The following is a 22,083-nucleotide window of genomic DNA, read 5'->3' as shown; positions in this document are numbered from 1 at the left end:
AAAATATAATAAATTATATATAATATAATATGAATATAAATATAAAATATAAAAAAATTATATAAAATATAAACTAAACTAAAATTTAAATTTTAATATGTACAATAAAATATAAAATGTAAAATATAAAACATAAATATAAAATATAAAATAAAAATAAAATATATAATACATCAAATATAAAATATAAAATAAATAATAAAAGTAAAGTAAAATATAAAATTAAATATAAAATATGAAATAATTACATACATAAAATATAATATAAAGACATAATATAAAATATAAAATTAAAAAAATAAAAAATATATAATATAAAATATAAAATATGAAATATAAAATACATAAAATAAAGAAAGGGTCTCTCCCGTGTCTTATAACAGGCAAGAAGGTGGACACACACTTCAGGATGCCTTGGCTGTCCTGAAACTCACTCTGTGGATCTTCTGGCCTCAAACTCAAAGGATTTAGCTGATCTTTATAGGAGTAGGCTGTGTGTAGGGAGGTTGACTTTAGGCTGTGACTATCTGGGGGCTGAGGGGGAAGAATGCCATGATAGACATTTTCTGCACACACTATAACATTTGCATTAGATTCCCTGAGGAGGAAAGGCCTCTCTATCTCTCTGAACTTAACTAGGGGCAGGCCCACCTCAGGACTTCACACATTCAGAGCCTCCTCTGATCCCACAACTAGTTCTCCATTTTCTGTAAATTATAGGGTGATTTGTGTAACACATGTACTCTTGGCAACTTCTTTAGTTTTTAGTAAGCATTCTGTATGGCAAAGAGGAAAATAATCCCTCAGAGTCTGGTGAGGATGGGGATAGGACACTCACATTTATTGAATACTGTACTTTCATCAAACTTAAAGCAAATTTACATATCACAAATTCAAGTAATTTACTCCTGTAACTGGCATTTTACTCATGATACCAGAATATAAACCGTTTAAATAAATTGCCAACTACTGTGTAGTTTGTTGGTGCAGAATCAAGATTTATGTCCAGAACTGTATTCCTGACTCCCCCCCTTTCATATAACCCCACTGGTTTTGTTGCCCAAGGATGGATTGAACTCCTAATACCCTGATACAGAAGAACACCACCACATCCAGCTTTAAGATCTGCATTTATTTCTATCTCTAGGAAAGTACTTGTGAGAAAACTTCATAAATTAGTTTTCGTTTCTCAACAAATACATATAAATGCATGTGGAATGCTTTAGGTGGTAGATATGTGTAGACACCCAGGGCGTGAGGGAAATAAGGCGATCCTTTTTCAGACAAAGATACTCAACACTATGCAAACGTCTCCCTTCAGGTGGTTGTGGCGCATGCTTTTAATCCCAGCACTAGGGAGGCAGAGGCAGGCAGATTTCTGAGTTCGAGGCCAGCTTGGTCTACAGAGTGAGTTCCAGGACAGCCAGGGCTACACAGAGAAACCCTGTCTCGAAAAAAAAAAAAAAAAAGAACATTTGTCATTGTTATGTGTTATTCATTACCTGAAAACTAAGAATAATAAACCTAAAACTAAGAATGAATAATAAATCTAAATAATGGTATCCAGAGTAATGGATAGCTACACCAAAGCCTCAGAAACTACCTCAAATTCACACTAACGAGACATGCAGCCTTAAAAAAGAACATTATTATGCCTGGAGTGTCCACAAGTGGCAGAGGATATTGCCTTTCAGGTACATATCTCACAGCTGACCTCTGCAAGGTCATGATGGAAGAGACACTAAGGATGCTGGGGGAGAGTGGTTAACCAGAGTGAGAAGGCGGGGATACCTTGGAGACCTCAGGAACTCTTACATCTTAAAGGAGTCTGAAGGATGAAGGAACTTAGACAACCTGGATAGGTGCCACAAGGTTTGGCTCTCGGAGCCTGAACTGATCTCCAAGATTTACCCACAATGCACCTGTGCTCTTCCAGTCCTGGACGCTCATTCTTCTGCAGTCCTGTGAAAATCGCAGACATCCCTGATTTTCTCATAGCCTTTTCTTTCAAGTGTCTATCAGCTTTATCTACACAATGCCTCCTTTTGTGATTTCTTAATTTTGAGCAAAAGGCACTGGAGATCTGTTTAACACCAGACTCTAGATTTACCCTGGACATCACTGAATTGTCCTTTTGTTACCCATTTCCTTTGATCTTATGGGTCTGTTGTCAAGAACCAGCCAGAGGAAGGATGGAGAACCCACCATTAAGTCTGCTTCTATGTTAGGACGTTTGGTTCATCCAGATGAGGTTATTGAGGGATCCACCCTCGGGATGAAGTCAGTGTCCTGAGACTGAGAAAATCCCAGAGAGCGACCCTTCCCTCCTCTGGGAGGTCTGCTTTATTGGGAATAGAAACCACCACTGGTATTAAAAAAACACAATTTTTTTTTTGTTTTGTTTTGTTTTGTTTTTTTTGAGACAGGGTTTCTCTGTGTAGCCCTGGCTGTCCTGGAACTTACTCTGTAGACCAGGCTGGCCTCGAACTCAGAAATCTGCCTGCCTCTGCCTCCTGAGTGCTGGGATGGGCATGCACCATCAATTATTGATCGTTATTGATTATCAATTAGTATTGATAATTAACTATTGATTAGCATTGATTATTGATTGCTATTCCATTACCATCATCCCCTTGCCTGTGTCTCCCAAGTGCTGGGATTAAAGGCATGTGCCATCAAGGAGGGTTGTCAGGATGTTGTGCAGCAGTCTGGAGCTTGTGCACTCAGCCTCAGACCTTGGAACAAGCCCAGCTGCATGACTGCCCTGGCTCTGATGTTCGTGATGAAGAATGATTCATTTTACTAGATTTGACTTCCTTGAAAGAAAGAACTCCATGGTCCATACTTCTTCCAGAGACCACGCTGATCCTTGGCTCTTGCTTTGATAGCCATAGTGATGTTCGCAGGTTGTACTGCCACCAGAGACCAAGTTCTTAGTCCGTGCTGTTGCCAGAAAGCATGTAGAAGCCCAGGATTTGTGCACCCGCTGACTGTAAAGGGCAAGGAACCTACTCTCGAAGTAGTGTTGATGTCTGCAGATGCATAGTTCAAAATGAGGACTGCAGAAGGCTTCAATGACAATCCCTATCTCCACCACAACCCAACCACTAAAAAAAAAGATCCTAAAAAGGAAACCATCAGAGAACTCAAAAGGAGTTTTTGTTTGTTTTGTTTTTTAACTCATTTCAAGTGAGTACACTGTTGCTCTCTTCAAACAGACCAGATGAGGGAATTAATCATTACAGATGGTTCTGAGCCACCATACTGTTGGTAGGAATTGAACTCTGATCCTCTGGAAAAGCAGTAAGTGCTCTTAATCACCGAGCCATCTCTCCAGCCTCAGAGAACTCTTAAAAACTGTGATAGGGTGTTGAAGCATAGCTCTCCACATTGATGGCTTCTGGTGGGAGGCACAGTTGGAGGATTCATCTTCCCTTGGGGGGCTGCCACTGGGAGTCCGTCCATGCTCCAGTGAGTGTATACGACAACACAAAATGGACTTGGGTTTTTCCATTTATTATTTTCCTCTTTCTTTTTGTTCTTTGTAGGGGTGACGTCACAAGGGAAGGGGAGTGGGAACAGAAGGATTGGGAAGTAAACGTGATAGTGATTGAGGTGCATGATTGGAAGTTTTCAAATAGTTAATAAAGTATTATGTTGGAAAATATTGCCAAAAAGACTTTTTTTTTTTTAAGTTAGAGTTTAAAAACTTACAAGAGAATGCACTCCAACAATCACTTGGGAACACAGGGTCCTAATGCTGGTTCTTGGTTTTAGGGGGGAAAAAGCTTTTTTTTTTTTTTTTTTTCTTTTTTTTCTAACATTTCCAGATGGTAACTTGAGGACAAAGACACTTGGACTAGAGAACTAGGAAGAAGATTATTAGATATTAGGCACTTAGAACTTGGAAGAAAGAACTTGGAACTTGGAGGCACTAGGGACTAGGAACTAAAGACTAGGAACTCAAGACTTGGGACTTAGAGAGAAGAAGAGAGACTGAAGAATAAACAGGATTGAATCATACTCTGTCTGGTCTCCATTCTTTATGCCCATCCTCACTCTCTCTCTTGCTGAACCCTGACCTGAGGACCGGAGTAGCTTGGGGCAGTGTGGGCACTAACAACTTAGCCCCGAGGGCTTTTGGTAGTGCGGGTTCCAACATTGACAGAGCAGTCTGTGACATTTTGGCCCCCAAATGTGAGGTAGTGCGGTTCTTAACATTTCCATACCCAACGTGGGGCAGCTCAGGCGCAACACTCTAAGGTTGTAAAAAGTCTTTACCACATTGATCATATTCATGAGGTTTCTTTTAATATGGGATCTTTTATGCTTTCGAGACTAGTGGGACATGCAAAGGTTCTAGCACATTGATTACATCCATGCTTCGGTCCAATATGGGTTCTTTTATGTTTTGCAGAAAAATCTTTATAAAAAGTCTTTTACCACAATAATTACGTTCATAGGTTTCATTCCAATAAGAGTTCTTTTATGGTTAGTGAAAAAAAAAAAAAAAAAAAACTTTGTGAAAAGACTTTTACCATGTTAATTACATTAATACAGTTTTTCTCTAGTATGTGATCATTTATGTCTTTGGAGACTTCTCAGTTATAAATGGGTTTTTCCACACTGATTACATAACTAAGTTTTCTCTCTGGTATGGGTTCTTCTATGATATTGGAGATGACCTTTTGTGTAAAGCCTTTACCTCATTGGTTACATTCATGGGGTTTCTCTCCAGTATGTGTTCGTTTATGATATTGGAGATGACTGGATCTTGCAAAGGCTTTACCACATTGATTACATTCATAGGGTTTCTCTCCAGTATGTGTTCTTTTATGATTTCGGAGAGTACTGTGACATGAAAAGGCTTTACCACATTGATTACATTCATGGGGTTTTTCTCCAGTATGTGTTCTTTTATGATATTGGAGACTACTGTGATATGAAAAAGCTTTACCACATTGATTACATTCATAAGGTTTCTCTCCGGTATGCATTCTTTTATGTCTTTGGAGATGACTGTGATGTGAAAAGGCTTTACCACATTGATTACATTCATAAGGTTTCTCTCCGGTATGCGTTCTTTTATGTCTTTGGAGATGACTGTCATGTGAAAAGGCTTTACCACATTGATTACATTCATAAGGTTTCTCTCCAGTATGTGTTCTTTTATGATATTGGAGATGACTATGTCTTGCAAAGGCTTTACCACATTGTTTACATTTATAGGGTTTTTCTCTGGTATGTGTTTTCTTACGATGTTGGAGATTACTGTGACATGAAAAGGGTTTACCACATTGATTACATTCATGTGGTTTGTCTCCATTATTACTTCTTTCATATCTGAAACAATAATTAGCACATGTCAAAGACTTACAACATTCATGAGCCTGATCAATCATTTTACCAATAAGAATAAATTTTACAGTTGGTCTAATAATAAAGAACACTCAGATTTTAAGGTTTTATCACTTTGATGTTCACAGTTGTACTTGCTCACTGTGGGTTGCTTTACCTCTTTGAAAATACCTGTGATGGTAAGAATATTTATTACATGGCTCACATTTATAGCATCTTTCTTCTATATGAGATTTCTATATGACGTATTTCACATGTCAGAAGAAATATGGAACAACTCAGAGTAGTAAAACACTGATTGCATTCTTAGATTTTTCTGTAGTGTGCAACACACCACAGCAGCACTGTGAACCAGGATGAACAGAGGAATTTCCAAACTTCTAGTACCTATAGAGATTTTTTGCAATGTGACTTTGGGGATGTTCCCAGTAAAGTCAGAAAACCAATTAACTGCAAACACCTATCATATTCAGAATGTCTACCAAAGGCAGAATACTATATATCTTCTCATTGTTCTGAAGTAGATAGAGGTACATTGTTCCTTTTAATATCCCTAGGCTCACATGTTTTCATCCATTCTGACACTTGATACACCCATTAAAAAAGAAGAATAACTGAAAGGTTTTCACATTGAATGCACACACATTGACTTTCTGTTCATTGTAGATATGATTAATGTTTCTCCATTAATCCAGTCTCATTCAAGACAACATTCTTGACTCTCATAAACTGACCTCATTATAAACTGGATTTCACTACAATGATATGAGTATCTCCAACTTAATAATGGAGTATTTGCTTATTAGAAAGTTATGGACACATGTTTATCACTATTCAATGTGCAACATCTAAATATTATGAGACTATACAAATTGGTAGTTATGCAACATAGCTCTAATGGAGATACAAATTGAATAAAGGAATCACTTAAGGCATTGCTTCCTTCTTTTTTTCTTACAGAATTGCCTTGCAAACACAAATCTGATAACTGACATTGAGGTACGTAGGTTTGGGAGAATATTATAATCATAGCTACAATAATAGGACTGATATTTTACACACTTGATTTCCTTTAGAGCTTCCAGATCATATTAAAATTTCCTCATAGGCATATTTGTATCAGCTTAAAAACATTAAAATTACCTTTCATGACTTCTAGAAGTTTGATGTTGTTGTTCTTCAGTATGATGGACTTCCAAATTATAGCCTGAAACCAAGGTACCAGAAAATGAATGATATGGTATTGGAATTAGGCAAAATCAAGTTACTCTAAATTTTCACAGCAATGAACCTGATTTATTCAACTCAATATTACTTGTTCTCTATTGAAATAAGAGATGATCATCAGTAACACAGAAACATTTTTCCCTTATATTGACAAGCAAAAGAAAATTCACTCTTACCTATAGCAGTGAGGTTCCAGTAGGTCTCAAGCATCACATCTTTGTAGAGATTTTTCTGGGAAGGATCCAGCAAATTTCACTCTTCTGCAGTGAAGTTCACATGCACATCATCATAAGTCACTGCTTCCTAAAATATCACATATATGTGTATGACAAAAAGCCTGATACTGACATCACTACAAAGTAAAGTTATGCTTCCTAGACAATATAATCTTATAATTCACGTGATTCATCCACTTATTTGCTGACACACAAATTATAATATAATCACCATGTCAGTTTAGAAGAAACTTGAAATATTGACACTTGAACCCTTGACATAGGGTTCACCTGTGTCACTCCTGAACCCTTTGAATAGGATACAGCCTTGCAACACAAATGGCAATTGAGAGGGATATGCAGGGGAAACAGATCAACTGTACTGAGCACACATCTGAAAAGCTGTATGAACAATTACTAACTACAAAGGTGATGGGCAAGCTGTGTGTATTTGCTCATGTCTTTAATCGCAGAGGTACAGGCAGGTGTATGTCATTGAGCTAGATGCCAGCTCGGTCTATGCAATGAGTTTCAGGACAGCAAAAATTACATGTGAAGAACCTCACTCTGCTACAAAAATAAATCAGGAAACAAAAATGATAGAATGAACTCACAGTTCATTACTGAAGTTTGTACAAAGAATTATACATTCACTGCAGTTCTTATTGATTTCCAATGAACAAAAAATGAACCAGTTTAAACAGCAACATTAATTAAATTTTATAAAAGGGAATGCATGTTTAAACAGTTAAAATGGGCAGATGAAAATATTAGTAATGTATATGTTGATCGTATATAAAGAACATAGTTCAGGAGATATAGCTAAGAAGTTGAAAGATCTTGCTGGTCTTCACATAATGGTGGTCAATTTCTAGCATACACATGTGGACCGACACCTGTCCATTTCCTCAAGATCAAGAGTTCCAAGACCATCTTCTGACAACAGTAAAGATGAGGCACACATGATATTCATATTCATGCACCCAGCCATAACACACTCATTTATTCAAAATTTCAAAACAATCACAAGAGTTCAAGAACATCATGAACCTGCAACTCAATGAATCTGAAGCATCAGATAATATCGATGACATAAGCATAAGCCATCAGGAGAAATAGAATATATTCTATATATTTGTCCAAATTTCAAAATTAAAGATGTGGATTAAGAGCAGCACAAAAACATGTTGTTATTGAACAAAAATATGTCACGTGGCCTATGTGCTTTCTATATCTAGTATCAGCACAGGAAGGGCTTCACTGAGAAATTTAGTCTAGAAAAACAAAAACAGAATGAATAAAGTTAAAAATATAAAACCACCAGGTTTGCAAAATAGCATAGCATTGAACAGCAAATGTGTGCACAGTATCTTATGTGATTGAGGGACAGAGTCCAAATGGGGAATGTATGGAAGCATGAGAAGAAAGCTGAAGGATCAGGTTCAATCGCAACACTGGGGACACCCAGAACAAAATTTGTCTTGTCTAAAGGAAATGCAGAGGTAACGCTAGAGCAGAGACTGAAGGAATGGCCAATGAAAACTCAGAGCAGCCAAGGATACACTGGAATGGGGAGCTCAGAATCTGTGCTGACCTGGGGTGAGGCGTCTTTAACACTGGGTTGCCAAGGGAGTGCTACCAAACAGGTATCTAACACAGCTGGAAGGTGAAGAGAGAAGGACGTTGCCCCATAGACCTGGAAAAGACCACCAACAAAGGACAGGGGCTCTGATCCAAAAAAGATATGCTAACTTTGTTAGAATCGATGAAGAACAACCTTCATCTTATAACAGCTCCAAGTTCAAAACTACAGAGTCACATATGAACTGGGCAGAGGGTAGTTCAGGAGGTGGGAAATGAGGTCTTTGTCTTTCCACCCTGTAAAACAAGGTAGGCAGAGCCTGATTTTGCCCTGGATGCTGTCTTGAAGAACTCTTTTTCATGGACTAGTCAATGGGTCTGGGTCCTGTTGTTAAGGAGGATTTAACCCAAGGTGTGAGGCTAGTAACTAAATCTATGAGGATGGAGTTGGTCTCATTTCCTCAGTGAGAGAATAACAAAGTGCCACACACAAAATAGACAACCTCAAGGGGTTGGTAGAGGCTACCCAGCAGATTCCTCCACTTGGACAGAGGAGAAAATGAAGACAGGATGGCAGCTGTGAGCCCTGTAGCAGGCTCCAAGTCTGCTCTAACCTTACCAGAAATTAAGACCAGATGCACACCATCCACTATACCAGGCTCTGGAACATCTTCGAAGCACTTCGGGGCTGCAACTCTCCAGCATATCTACTGTAGCAGGGTTCCACGTTCAATTTAGTCATCTCCCTCCACATATATTCAAGAAAAACTCGAAAACCCAGGCACACAAACACCAATCTGGCAGACAAGCCACTGACCCAAAAACAACAATGGTGCATGTTAACAACCAGCCTTTCAATCCTTTAGTTGGAAGTCCTGAGGGTCTTGGGGTTCCAGTCAATGCACTAAGATGTTTTGTCACAGAGACTCCAACAACCAACAAGAAGCCTATTACAATGCAAACACAAGGAGGCCTTTATTATGAGCTCTGTGTAATAAGGATTCACGCCAGTCAGCCTCATATGAGATCAAAACTGAGAGACCAAGTCTAGGGGTGCTGGGTATTTACTGCAGCCTCACATGAGATCAAAACTGAGAGACCAAGTCTAGGGGTGCTGGGTATTTACTGCAGTTACAGCAAGTTTGGGACATTAACATGCAGGTCAGTAACTTAATATTGTAAAAAGTGAATGTCTGGCATAATCTGCAGAAACCAATCAAGAAAACCATCTGACACCCATGATGGGTTGGCTAACTTTTCCTCTATAAGGTGTATTAGTTATTAGTTATCAATATGTAGCTTAACCCTGCAGTTGTACCTTGACTGGCTGTTGACAAGGGGGGCTTGTCATAGGATGTTTGCTCAAGTGGACTTTGTGCACTCTCAGAAACAGAATTGATTGTGCTTTACAAACTCATCTTTGTGCCTGAGGTCCTGATTATTGAAAGATGCCCCTGTTCAACCACAAGCCATGCATGGCAGTAGAAAAGGCACTTTGTCTAAAGACCTGCCTCACTTTCTGTTACTGTAGATCCTAATATCAGTTGCACTTACTTTGAGACAGAATACCAGTGTCTCTCCCACTGTGCATGCCTCTTATAGATAAGATAGACAATCCCCACCTGCCCTTCCTTTCCTGCCTCATCCCTGTGTCTCAGCCCCACTTGGGCAGACAGTCCCTGTTCAACCACATGCTTTACCTGCCAGGACACAAGGTAAGCTTTCTATAGATCTACCACACTGTCTGTTATCCCAGATGCAATGATCACAGTTTCCCCTAACACTGTACTAAACACCAGAGGCAGGTTAAACTCTGTCCTGACTATGTCCCCTGTGGATTGCTAAGATCATTTCTTCCTGACCACCTCTTCTCCGTGCTCCCAATATTAGCAAGCATTCCATCTTGAGGATACCCACCAAACATGTCAGTAAAAGAAGCAAAACTCAGGCAACCCTCTTTGTAAATCCAGACATCAAACAGCAACCCAGGAACAAAACTCCCACCCAAGCAAGACAAATCCAGAAATCATTACCTAAATCAATAATCACGTCAAACCAAGAGTCCTAGATACCAGAAGAGAAATATAATGAATAACAACCAGGAAAATATGTCACCAAGAAATCCAAGATATCTTATAACAGCAGGACCAGAGTAATAAAAACATGCAATAGATATGGTACAAAAGAGGTTGTTTGGAGGCAGGGAGATGAGTGAGAATCTGGGGAAGGGATAGAGGCACAGAAGAGGACCTGCAAACAAGCAGACAGACAGGGAGCAGAGAGAGAGCCCTGAGAGTAGAGAAAGAGAATAGAGAGGGGCATGTGCAGAGAACAGAGACAGGAACAAACAGAGAGAGCTGTGTAGCTGGTGGTCCGTGTATATAAAGCACACCTGACAACAGCAGCAGGTGATGGAGGCAGGGAATGACTTAAGCAGTTGCTAAGTCCCTGAGAGCAGAGCATTGAAATTGCCTGTGCAGTGACAACTACAGAGACAAGGTTCACCTAGGGAACAGGAAAGAAGAGTCTCAGACATTAAAGATGAATATGACAAAATGAATACATTGGTCAACAAAAATGTGGATTCTAAAAGTTTCCTAACCCTAAACAACCAGGAATTCTGCACCATATGAGAAGGGAAAACTACAGATGATTGGAATAGAGGAAGAAGAATCTCAGCACAAAGGTCTAGGAAATATTTTCAATAAAATAATAATGCAAATTTTCCTAAACCAAAGAACATGCATGTTAATGTACAAGAAGCGTCCAAAAGGCCCAAGAGATTGGAGGGAATAAAGTCCCCTTACCTCATAATAATCAAACACTAAACATAAAAGTAAAGCAATATAAAATTCTGCAATGTAAAAAATTAACAAAAACTAAAGAAAACAAAAACAAGTAATGTATGAAAGCAGATCTATTAGATTTATGCCTGTCTTCTTAAAATCAGATTTTGTTTTTTGTTTGTTTGTTTGTTTTTGAGACAGGGTTTCTCTGTGTAGTCCTGGCTGTCCTGGAACTCACTCTGTAGACCAGGCTGGGTTTAAACTCAGAAATTTGCCTGCCTCTGCCTCCCAAGTGCTGGGATTAAAGGCATGTGCGACCACTGCCCGGCTCTGCCTGTCTTCCTAATGTATACTATAAAAGACAAAAGGGTTTGGACACATGTGCTGCAGAGTCAGAGAAACCACCCGTGTTTCTACAAGAAAGTAACTGGTTCAAATGTTTTAAGCAAATTAGGAATCGGCCAAGAAAGTGACATTACTCACAGGTCACCTCCTGATATAACACGTGAGGGGCATCACCAGGGACATCACTGGGGTCACATCTGGCTGATGCTTCCCATGCAGTTCCAGAGAGGACTGAGCACCCCAGCTCCCACTGCTCAGCCGCCTGCCCCTACCCATTGTGGGCAGTGATCCTGTTCTCACCATGACTCTATTTCAGAGCTTCCCTGAGGTCTCCACACAGCACCCACAGCAGAGCTCAGAGCAGGGTACAGACGACCATTCAAGCCTGCACAGGAACCGTGAACCTGCAGAATGGCACCTGGAAGAACACACCTCCTTGTCTAATTGGCAGGTCTGCCTGGGAACCTCAATTGGCCAGTGAATCTTACACTCCTCAAGGTTAAACTGTGCTTCCAGACCAGGGTCAGAACTTTTCCAGAGCTCAGGAGGGGTTTGCACTGCATTAGCATTTGTTTCTGTCTTCAAAGAGGAATCACACCCCACCCAGCCCAGGGGGAGAACCCAGCATTCCAGCTCTGGCCTTTCAGATGCTTGCTCCTCCCCTCTGAGAGCAATGATCCTGCACCTACCAGGACCTGACTCCAGACCTTGCATGAGTTTTCCTCACAGCACTTGCCTTCTTCTTCATGTGATCAAGGTGAACAGCTTCCATAGCCCAGTACTCAGTGTGCAGTGGAGGTATCAATCTGAACCACAAGTGGAAGGATGTCCTGGTTATTGGTTAGCATTCTGTCTAAACCCCACCCCAGTTACCTGGCAACAGCCAGGTGTGCTCCTCCCCATAGTTACCTGGCAACAGCCAGGTAAGCCTGGACCCCCTGTAAAGGTGGCTGCTTGCCCCTTCCTCTCTTTTGATCTCTTGTTCTCTCTTTCTCTTGTCCTTGGGCTCTTCCCTCCCCCTCTCTCTCCTCATGCTCATGCCCAACCTCTGCTTCTCTACTCTCTGCCTCTCTCTGCTTGTTTCTGCCTCTACTACCCTCTAAACTTCCCTCCCCATGTCCTAAATAAACTATATTCTATACTATACTTATCCTGTCTTGTGGCTGGTTCCTCAGGGAGAAGAGATATCTCAGCCTGAGGCAAGACATCCCTTTACCGCACACCTCTCCCCACACCCATAGAATACATTCAATCTCTCTTTAAAGAGAGAAAGCTGTGGGTAGCATACCTGGCTGTCACCAGGTAACTGTGAGGTAGAGTTTTAGACAGAATGTTAACACCATTAACATTAAAGAGGGATTTTAGGAAACAAGAGTCTTGTTTTGTGGCTTCATGCTGGGCTCAGGGAAACTGCAGCTCCATTTCACCAGATGACAGTTATCAATCAACCCTGGAGAAAAGCCAGAAACATAAGGGAAACACAGGTGAGCACTATTGTTTGCCAGCACATCTTCATTAGTGGAAAAGTGGAGAAAAAACAGAGTTGTATTAGTACAGATTCTGTAGATGAACATAGCTCAAATCAAAGAGAGAATGAATCTTTGTATATAGAAAGGTTATGTAACAAACTGTCCCAATAAAGGCTATTGGACAAGGTAAATTAGAAAAATCAAGGGCTGGTTGATTTCATGTTGCAGGATATTACAGCTGATCTTCAGTGAATACCAGAATTCTGAGGAAATAAGTACTTACTAATACCAGTTTTAAAACACAAATAAACAAACAAATCACCTTTGTTTTGTAAAAAAGTAGGGCAAATACTATAAATAAAAACACCACCCTGTTCAATGCCCTTTATATATGTAGGTTGTCAAAAGAATCTGTAGCCCAGATTAATGGTGGATCTGAACATCTCAAAAGAGCAAGATTAATAAAGGGTTTCTCACTTCAAAAGGTGTAATTAAGAAATATGCCCCACAGCAAGCAGGGTTTGAGTTAGGGTTAGGGGATTAAACAGCCATATTTTAAGATTAAAGATGTGGATGAAGAGGTGCACAGAAGCATGTGCTTATTTTATTGTATTGATATTGATAGAGTCAATGCATAGGAAATGTGGCAATACCTCGGTGTTACAATAGCTTTAGCATTGGTGATAATATATTGTTTGTTGTGCATTATTAAAGAGCAATTAAATATCAAACCTCTGTCCCTGGCATACTCTCTCCCCTCTCAGGGAACTGACCATTTCTCCGTCAATCCTGTATATGATTCCTGAGTGGAGAGGACCTGTCCCTCCTCTTCCCACAGGGACCCTAAACCCTTATCACAACCTGCTCATGACAGATAACATACTAGGCTCCAGACACCTTGTTTGTTGTTTTAATCCTCTACCTCTTCTTCTACTAGAACCTTTAAAATGTTAAGGTTTAATGTATTTTCATAATATTAATTCTTAACACAGTTCACAACTGAAGTGACCCATTGGTTTAAACATTTTTTGTTTGTTTATGTTTTGTTTGTTTAAACTAATGTATGTTTTAAACCTACAATGTAAATTGGCTCCTGAAGGTTGCAGAATGCCACAGTTGGCAGCTCCAGGCACTGAGAACTTCAGAAAGGATTACCTCAACCTTCTTATGTTCTGAAAGTGTTTTTATTCTTTAAATGTGTTTGTGACAAGCTGAACTCCTCATTATCTATTTGCCCAAAGTAGCAGTAAATCTGTCTGAGATTCCCATTCACAGCAAATTGAGTGGACCAAGGCTGGGACTTCTCAGAGCTGTCAGCTTGAGCTGGACCTGTGCTGCTTCTTAGGCAGAGTGTATACACATCAACACCTTACCTGGTATTGGACAGCAGAGTCAAGTTCTTTTGTATCCTTGTATCCAGACAACTGGCTACATGACCAAAGATGACCTTGAACTCTTGATTCTCCTACATCTGGGACCCCCAAATTGTTGAGATTACAGTCATGTATAGCCACTGAACAATTTCATGCTTTCTTCACTTGAAGATGAAGTAAGTAAGAGTAGAAGTAATACTTTCCCAACTCTTATTTTCCAACAGAAAATATGATCTAAAAATAAATGATCCAGGTGGTGGTGGCGCAAGCCTTTAATCCCAGCACTTGGGAGGCAGAGACAGGTGGTTTTCTGAGTTCGAGGCCAGCCTGGTCTACAGAGTGAGTTCCAGGACAGCCAGGACTACACAGAGAAACCCTGTCTCGAAAAAAAAAAAAAAAAAAACAAAAAAAAAAACAACATCAAAACAAAACAAAAATGACACACTTCCAAGTGATCACTATTTCATGAACAACCATCTAACTTTGTATTTACAGGTATATTTCATTCCCTCGTCAGGACTCTTTGGCTTATCTTTTTTAATAGAATGAAGGACAGATAACATTGCATTGAGTGCATGCTTTTCCAAACCTTTTCTTTTCCTTTCTTCTTTCTTTTCTTTTCTTTTCTTTTCTTTTCTTTCCTTGTTCATTTGTTTATTTTGAGACAGGGTTTCTCTGTATAGCCCTGGCTGTCCTGGAACTCAGTCTGTAGACCAGGCTGGCCTGGAACTCTGCCTCTGCCTCCCAAGTGCTGAGATTAAAGGTGTGCACCACCATTGCCTGACCCAAACATTTTCAAGTGCCAGGCCTGGTGCATTTCTTGTCATTCATAGTCATCATCTGCCAGTATTATCAGGGCACATAGCAGCTCTGGGGAGGAGAAAACCAGCAAGCTCTGCTGGCATATGAGAGCTACTTGCTTTGTTATATTAGTCATGTAGAACTCTTTGGGAGATAGAAGGACAGTTAAAACTTTTGGTGAATGTCTCTTAGTACATTGACCCTGAATGCATATGTCAAGTTTTTGTACAGAGGTGCTACAATAGACACCTTGTCTAATTCCAATCCTAGGCTGCTACTTGGATGTTTTTTGCCACATGTATAGAGACAACTATTTATCTGAGGTTGCTGGTTAGAACTCCTTTCTCCTGATGTGGTACTTCAGTTTATCACACTGATGAGGATGACTGCTGCAACCCCAAGACTAAAGAATCAAATCCATCATTTTGGGTATCCCCATTTTCCTGTCACCTGCAAGGCTCTGGATTCATAGTTCCATAGTAGAGTTTTTGCCTGAAAAGTTGAAACTCTAGGATTGCAAAAATTTGGTATGCTCGTTCATATCTTTGAGAATTAGAATCAGGAGAATCAGAAGTTCAAGGACATCCTCAGCTGTATAAAAATTCTAAGCCAAGCCTTAGTTATGTGAGAACCTATCCCAAACAAACACAGCAAGACTGAAATAGACCATCAGTATACAGATACAAGAATAAGAATGCACTGGTTTCTGTGTGTAGAATGTTAAACACAGAAGAAAAGGAAAGCCTGTCTCATTCAAGTACTGCTGCATGTGGAGTAGTGGCCACTCTCCAGGGAGCCTACCTGTGTGAACTGTGAGGACACAGTGTTCTTTTCTTTAGTTTGTAAATGAAAGATCAGATATGTGTCACACAGCAAGTTAGCAGGAGCTAGACACTGGACCCTTCACCTCATGATTTTCTCTTTCCCAACTGCCAATAAGTTGAAGCCCATGTTTGTATATTTTGGGAAATACCTTCAGACTCATCATTAGGGAGGTCGAGACATTCTCTTGCAGTTTGTATTCTGGTCTGGAGGTTGTGTTCCGGATTTCAAAAAGCTGTTGGACATGCAGGTGATGACATCATTAACATTTTTTTATCCTGCGCTCTGGCTTGCATTTGCTTCCATTGGAGGTAAATAGGAGGTTAAATATCCAATTTTCAGACTTTCCATTTTTTTTAATCAATAAAAATCCAATTTTATAATGTCTGTTTTGTGTAAACTCTTCCATGAAGTGATCCAATAACTAGCACTATCTCTAATTTTATATTTTTTATTATTTTATAATCATCAGATAAGACATATTAATGTATCAGTTGTAGCTCTTCAGAACTGCTCACAAAATTACTTGTTAAGCCTCTGTACATGTGGAAGCCAAATTATGCCCCTGTCAGAGTCCAAAGAGTAAAGCTGTAGAGTTTTTGCCTTTTTTCCAAGGGAGCACAGTAGTGTGAACCCTTGAGTTCATGTGACATGAATCAAGTCCCAGCATATGTGTGGCCTCAGTGAGAACTGCTGTTTGGCCTGATAAACTCCTAAATCCATTGTGCTGTGATACTGTGACTCATCTGTGTAAATATGCTACATTTTAAAAATCATGCTGCTTGTACCTTATAATAAGCTGGCTGAGTGCAGTGGTTTAAAGTAGGATGGAAGCCGAGTTACTCAGAAACATAACTACATGCAGTGTGCACAAAACACCTCCCCTATTTTTCTATTTTAATCTCATTCTCTTGTTTTTTTTTAAATAGAAAGAAATCCTGTCATCTGCTAACCCCCAGCTGATGAATGTGTTACTTTAGAAGCTTCTTCTGGGATGATATGCCCTGTGAAGGTTAAACCTGCTTGTCACTTTAAGCAGTTTGAAACACACTTGAACTATTCCCTATGAGTCTGTGAGGGAATTTCCAGAAGCAACTGGAACATGGCTCAGGAAGGAGTGGGATGGTACCCACCCCATAGGCACCATCCATGGATGGAGTGGATACAAAAAGAGTGGAGAAGCTTGCACAGGAGTCTAAGTTCTGTTCACCTACACTGGGGTCTGGGTCTGTTGCTCCATCACACAGACACCTGACCTGAGTATGTAGCAATGTCTCAGACTTCTCATCCCATTCCCAATGTTTAGGCTTCAATAAAAGTGGGTACTGCATCTCCAGCCTGCCTTTTTCTGAGGTTTCCTGCACTTTGAACTGAGTTACTGTTATTTAGCCTAGATCTCAAGCCTAGAGTTGGCCACTAAAGGACTCCTCACCCTCTCAAGTATAGGTCAGTCTCATCAAGACTACATTTTGGGAGAATTTGGGGAAGGGGAAAACCTGATCAAAATACATTGTATGAAAATTTAAAAAATAAATAAAAAGATACAGTCAAGAATCCACTATTAATTTAGGAATTCTTGGCTTGATCACATACACACAGTGATATAAGTCTAGGAAGAGGAGAAATCGGTTTCTCAGAAAGTGGAGTAAAGTGAGTCAAGTGGTGGCTGCAGTTTGTGGGGGATGGGGGTGGTGGGGAACTTAAACAAAGGAACACAGGGACTGGCTGGGCTCACAGGTGCTAGGATCCCCTGCTGTGAAATGAGACAGGATGTCTGCTCTGAGGCAGGGAGCCAGATGTGAAAAGCTAAAGGTTCCTGCTTTTTTTTTTTTTTTTTTTTTTAAAGACAGGGTTTCTCTGTGTAGTCCTGGCTGTCCTGGAACTCACTTTGTAGTGCTGGGATTAAAGGAGTGTGCCACCACACTGGTGCCTGCTTCTTACAAGCAGGTAATCAAAAGATAGGATTCTAAAGTTTGATTTAATTGTTCTTAAAGATAGAAGGGAATACAGATTTTGCCTGAACCACATGGGGAATTCTTCCTGTGCTTTGGAACTATTAGGAAGAGCTGCCCACAGGCGCTGGGAGTCCTTGCTGTGCAGAGACAGGCTGTTTGGTGGAAGGCAGAGGCAGACAGTAAAAGGCTGCTGGCCTCCAAAAAGCAGGAAAAGGACAGCGATAAGGAAAATTGATTTAATTGGTTTTAGGGACAGAAGGGAGTATAATGGTAATCATTTAAGTATACAGAGATATTAAGCTCCACAGAAGAGAGACTGAGTGAAAAACTGCTTTAGAGAAGACTTGAAAAGGTCTTGCCAGGATATACTCAAATTCTTTAAAAGTTGGTTCTTTGGGAATTGTGGGATTGATTTCTGGCATGACAGATAAGAGGCCTAGGAATAGACTTATACAGTAAGCAGAAGGGAATTTAATTGTAGATATTAAAATATTGAGGCATTTGATCTTTAAAAATTAGATCAAAGGCAGAAGATAGAGTTTCTAGCCTATTCTCAGACAGTAGAAATTTAGGCCACTGGCCGGCCACTAAAAGTATTTTTGAACACAGGGAATCAATGTGTTCATCTGAAGAATGAAAAATTATAAAAATCATTTTTATAGAATATATACATATATAGATGCCTTTCAAGTTTTTTTAGGGACATGGAAAATTTTTCTCTGAAACAAGCCAGGCCAGTTCCAGGAACTGGCTGTAAGGAGTGAAAGTCATTCAGGTAGGTAAAAACACAATGACAGGACTGTGGCTTTCCAGCTGGAGCTAGTGAGAATATGTCGAGAGCACTTATTCCCCTAGACTGCCAGTTGGTTCTGACAGGAGGTGCCCTTGGGGTAGACAATAAGGCAAAGAGCAGCCGTCAGACTGGTTTTCTAATGCTTTAATTCCACACTCGGGGTCACACACAATTGTTGTGGTTGAGGAGCGGACCTCCTCTTCCACTATCACACACAGACAAAAGAATGTAACTGCTGTGGCTAGTATTCCTAACAGAAGGATAGATAACATGTCATTACAAGACCTGACCAGCGCGTCTCAGGCTCGGGCTCCGACGTCTCGGAATCACCTCTTTGCATTCAGCGAGTCTTGCTCCGATGGCTCGGGTCAATTCTCTGGGCCTACTGATGATCAGTTGGTGGTCTGTATCTCGTTCATTCACTCGTCTGCCTGAGTGGACTGCAGACCGGCGAGGAGTTCACAGGCAGGTCATTTTGGACCGACTTTCCTTCTCTGGTCAGGGTTCTTATACTCTATCCTACCCTTATCCATCCTTAACACTTTACTGCAAACGTCACACTTCTTAATCTATACACAGGCTCCTCTGCTGGTTATCTCCTCCCAGCCTTGGCTGGGCTGGTCTTATCTTTTATCCTGGATGTCAGCTGCTTCTCCTAGCTGCTTCTCCTAGCCTGGCTGTCAGTAGCTGCCTTCCATGTTCACTACAGAATAAATAGTTGATAAATGACAATGTAGGGCAGTGACTTGGTGAAACCACATTTTTGAGAAAATGATTGTACTGGGTAATTTCCATGGCCATTAACCTTTTAGGGTGGGTTTCTTTGGAATGTATCACTATTCTCATGTTATGTATCCTTGGCAACCTCTTACCCCCTCCCCACTTTCCTGGTTTGTGGTTTTGCTCTTTAAAAGACCCTGGTACCCATCACTCAGGGCCAAAAACCCTGCTCTTGGAGCTAAAGAACTTGTCGTTTTTGACCGCCGGCTCCTCCCCTAATAAACCTCTGCTGATTGCATCCAGGTATGGTTTCTTGTGATTTTTGGGTGGTCGCGATCCGGAGGCTTGAGGAAGGGTCTCCCGAGTTCGGCGGTCTTCACATCCATTGGCACAAAGGCATGGTACAGTGAGTGGTGGACAGAAGCTATGCTATAACTAATTTATTGGGTTATAATGAATTTTGTGAACGGTGTTGGAACATGTGCATTTTTCAGTCTCAAAAATAAACTTTGTTAGTTTTCTTAGTGGAAACAACTGCTGTGTAGAGACAATTTTAAAAATAACAATTTTCCAAATCTTCAGTTTCTTTCTTTCTTTTTTTTTTTTCCTTCCCTTTGGCATTTCATGACATGACGTGCTGGTGGTACATCTAGGAGCTCTGTAACTCCTGAAATTAAGCTGTATCTATCTTTTTCATGTGGGTCCAGAGAAACATGGAGCTTTCTAGGGATGGGGATGTAATACCGAAGTTGAATTTATGAAGGAGAGTGAAAAAGAGGGAGATCCAGAGCGATTTTTATTTGAATATCTCCTGTCTTTCTGGGGGGCGGGAACGTCAGGTTTGCAAAGTCAGTTTTGAAAAAAGTACTGAGTGTTTGCAAACTCTTTCAAATGTCTAAGTTGGAGGAAGTAAAGTGTTGAACTTTGGGAGAGGAGTTGGTTGGCTTCGTGTTTGAGTATTCCAACAATAAAGATTATTGCAATAACAATGGAGTCTCTGATTGGATACCACAGAGGCCTCCTTTGCCAGCCAGCAATGGACCACAAGGCTATGCCATCCCCAACTCGGCTGAAGGACCAGGACTGTGTCGCCTAGCTCTCTGCCCTAGCAACTCCTGTAAACTGTGCATACTGAATTCGAGTAGCTCTCACAAAGCTGCGCAGTCACTCAGAGGATGGGTGCAGGGCGCTAGAGAAGCCTGGTGGGGGGAGGAGCGGGGCGGGGCCACTGTGGAGGTGCCAGGCGGTGCCAGACTGAGGAAGCGACGGCTGCAGCGCGGTGCAGAAGGTGCTGCTCGGAGCCCTGCTGACTGGTTCCCTACTCCGGCATCCTCCCGGCTGCGGTGAGGGTGGTGCGGTGGCAACAGAGAGGCCCAGGTGTGATGTGTTGAGGCGTTGTGGAAGGTGATCTACCCTCTCGGGGACCGGCGGGTCTGGAAATGGAGGGGAGCTTGGAGGCCTCGTTCTGCCACGCTGCCCTCCAACCTCAGGCTGCCTAATAGTGTAACCGAGACCCCCGGTTCCCTCTCTGCCGCAGTGCGCCACCCCAGCTCTGCTGCCTGCACTGCGTGGTTCGCCGACCTGTGCGCCCACGGGCCTGCCTCTGAGCCCCCGAGACAGTGTCGCAAGTCACTCTTTCCTCCAGCGCTGGTGCGATCCAGGCCATTCATTCCCTCTGTGTGGGAGCATCTGCTCCCCCAGATTTTGCAGATCAGGGCAGGTGTGCCAGGGGCCTGCACTGCGGTTCTCCAGCTTCCTATCACAGCTCACCTCCGGTGTACGGTTTCTCTCTCTGCCTTGCATAGTTTCCATAAATAAAAACCAAAATAAGTCACAGGGTAAGTTAAGCAGAATATTGGAAAAAAAAGCAACCAAAAATACTTTTTCCTTCTTTTAACAACAATGCCAACTGAAACAATGTGGGTATTCATAGATATTTAGAAATGTAATTTTCTTTGAACAGAACTTGAGAGTATGAGAAAAGTGATTATTGAGAGACAAGTTGTAGGTTCTTTTAATATCTCATCTCCTTGTAAACCTTATACAAAAGCGAGTCTTAAGTTCTAGTGTCATCTTCCTTAGACTGTGGGATTAGTGCTGTCATTTGGTGTCCTTACTTTGCTTGCTGTGCCTCACATAATAAGAATGATCTTTTCCAACTTCTTTTGAAAAAGAACATGGATTGAACTTTTTGTGCTCAAAGTTTTCAAAAAGCTCTGAGTTAAGTACAGGATTGAATTTAAGCTCCTTCTCCCTGGCATCAGGGCAGCTGCCAACTTACCCTTAGCCTTACCTATGACTCTCACTATTGGGCTTCAGGATGCTACCCAGGCAGATACACTGGACACCTCTTCTGGCTGGTGGTAGTTGTTTTTGTCTTCTATTGCTGTTATTTACTTGAGAGAACTCCTGATTCCTAAAATAGAAGCAAGTCTCTCTCTTTTTGATTTTTGCCTCTTTTGTTTGGTATTAAATTAAATATTTTTCTCATTTTTATTTATTATTAGATACACTTTTCACTTGTTATTTATTCCCATTAGACTTTGTGGCTCTCCTCTCTCTAACTACAGGGTAGAGATCCATTAGATTATTTATAATTTTATCCTTAGTACTTAGAACTGTGCCTGGTACCTAATAG

The sequence above is a fragment of the Arvicanthis niloticus genome, chromosome Y (genome assembly GCF_011762505.2).
Source record: "Arvicanthis niloticus isolate mArvNil1 chromosome Y, mArvNil1.pat.X, whole genome shotgun sequence".
NCBI classification, from domain to species: Eukaryota; Metazoa; Chordata; class Mammalia; order Rodentia; family Muridae; genus Arvicanthis; species Arvicanthis niloticus.
Note: the sequence above shows the minus strand (reverse complement) of the source record.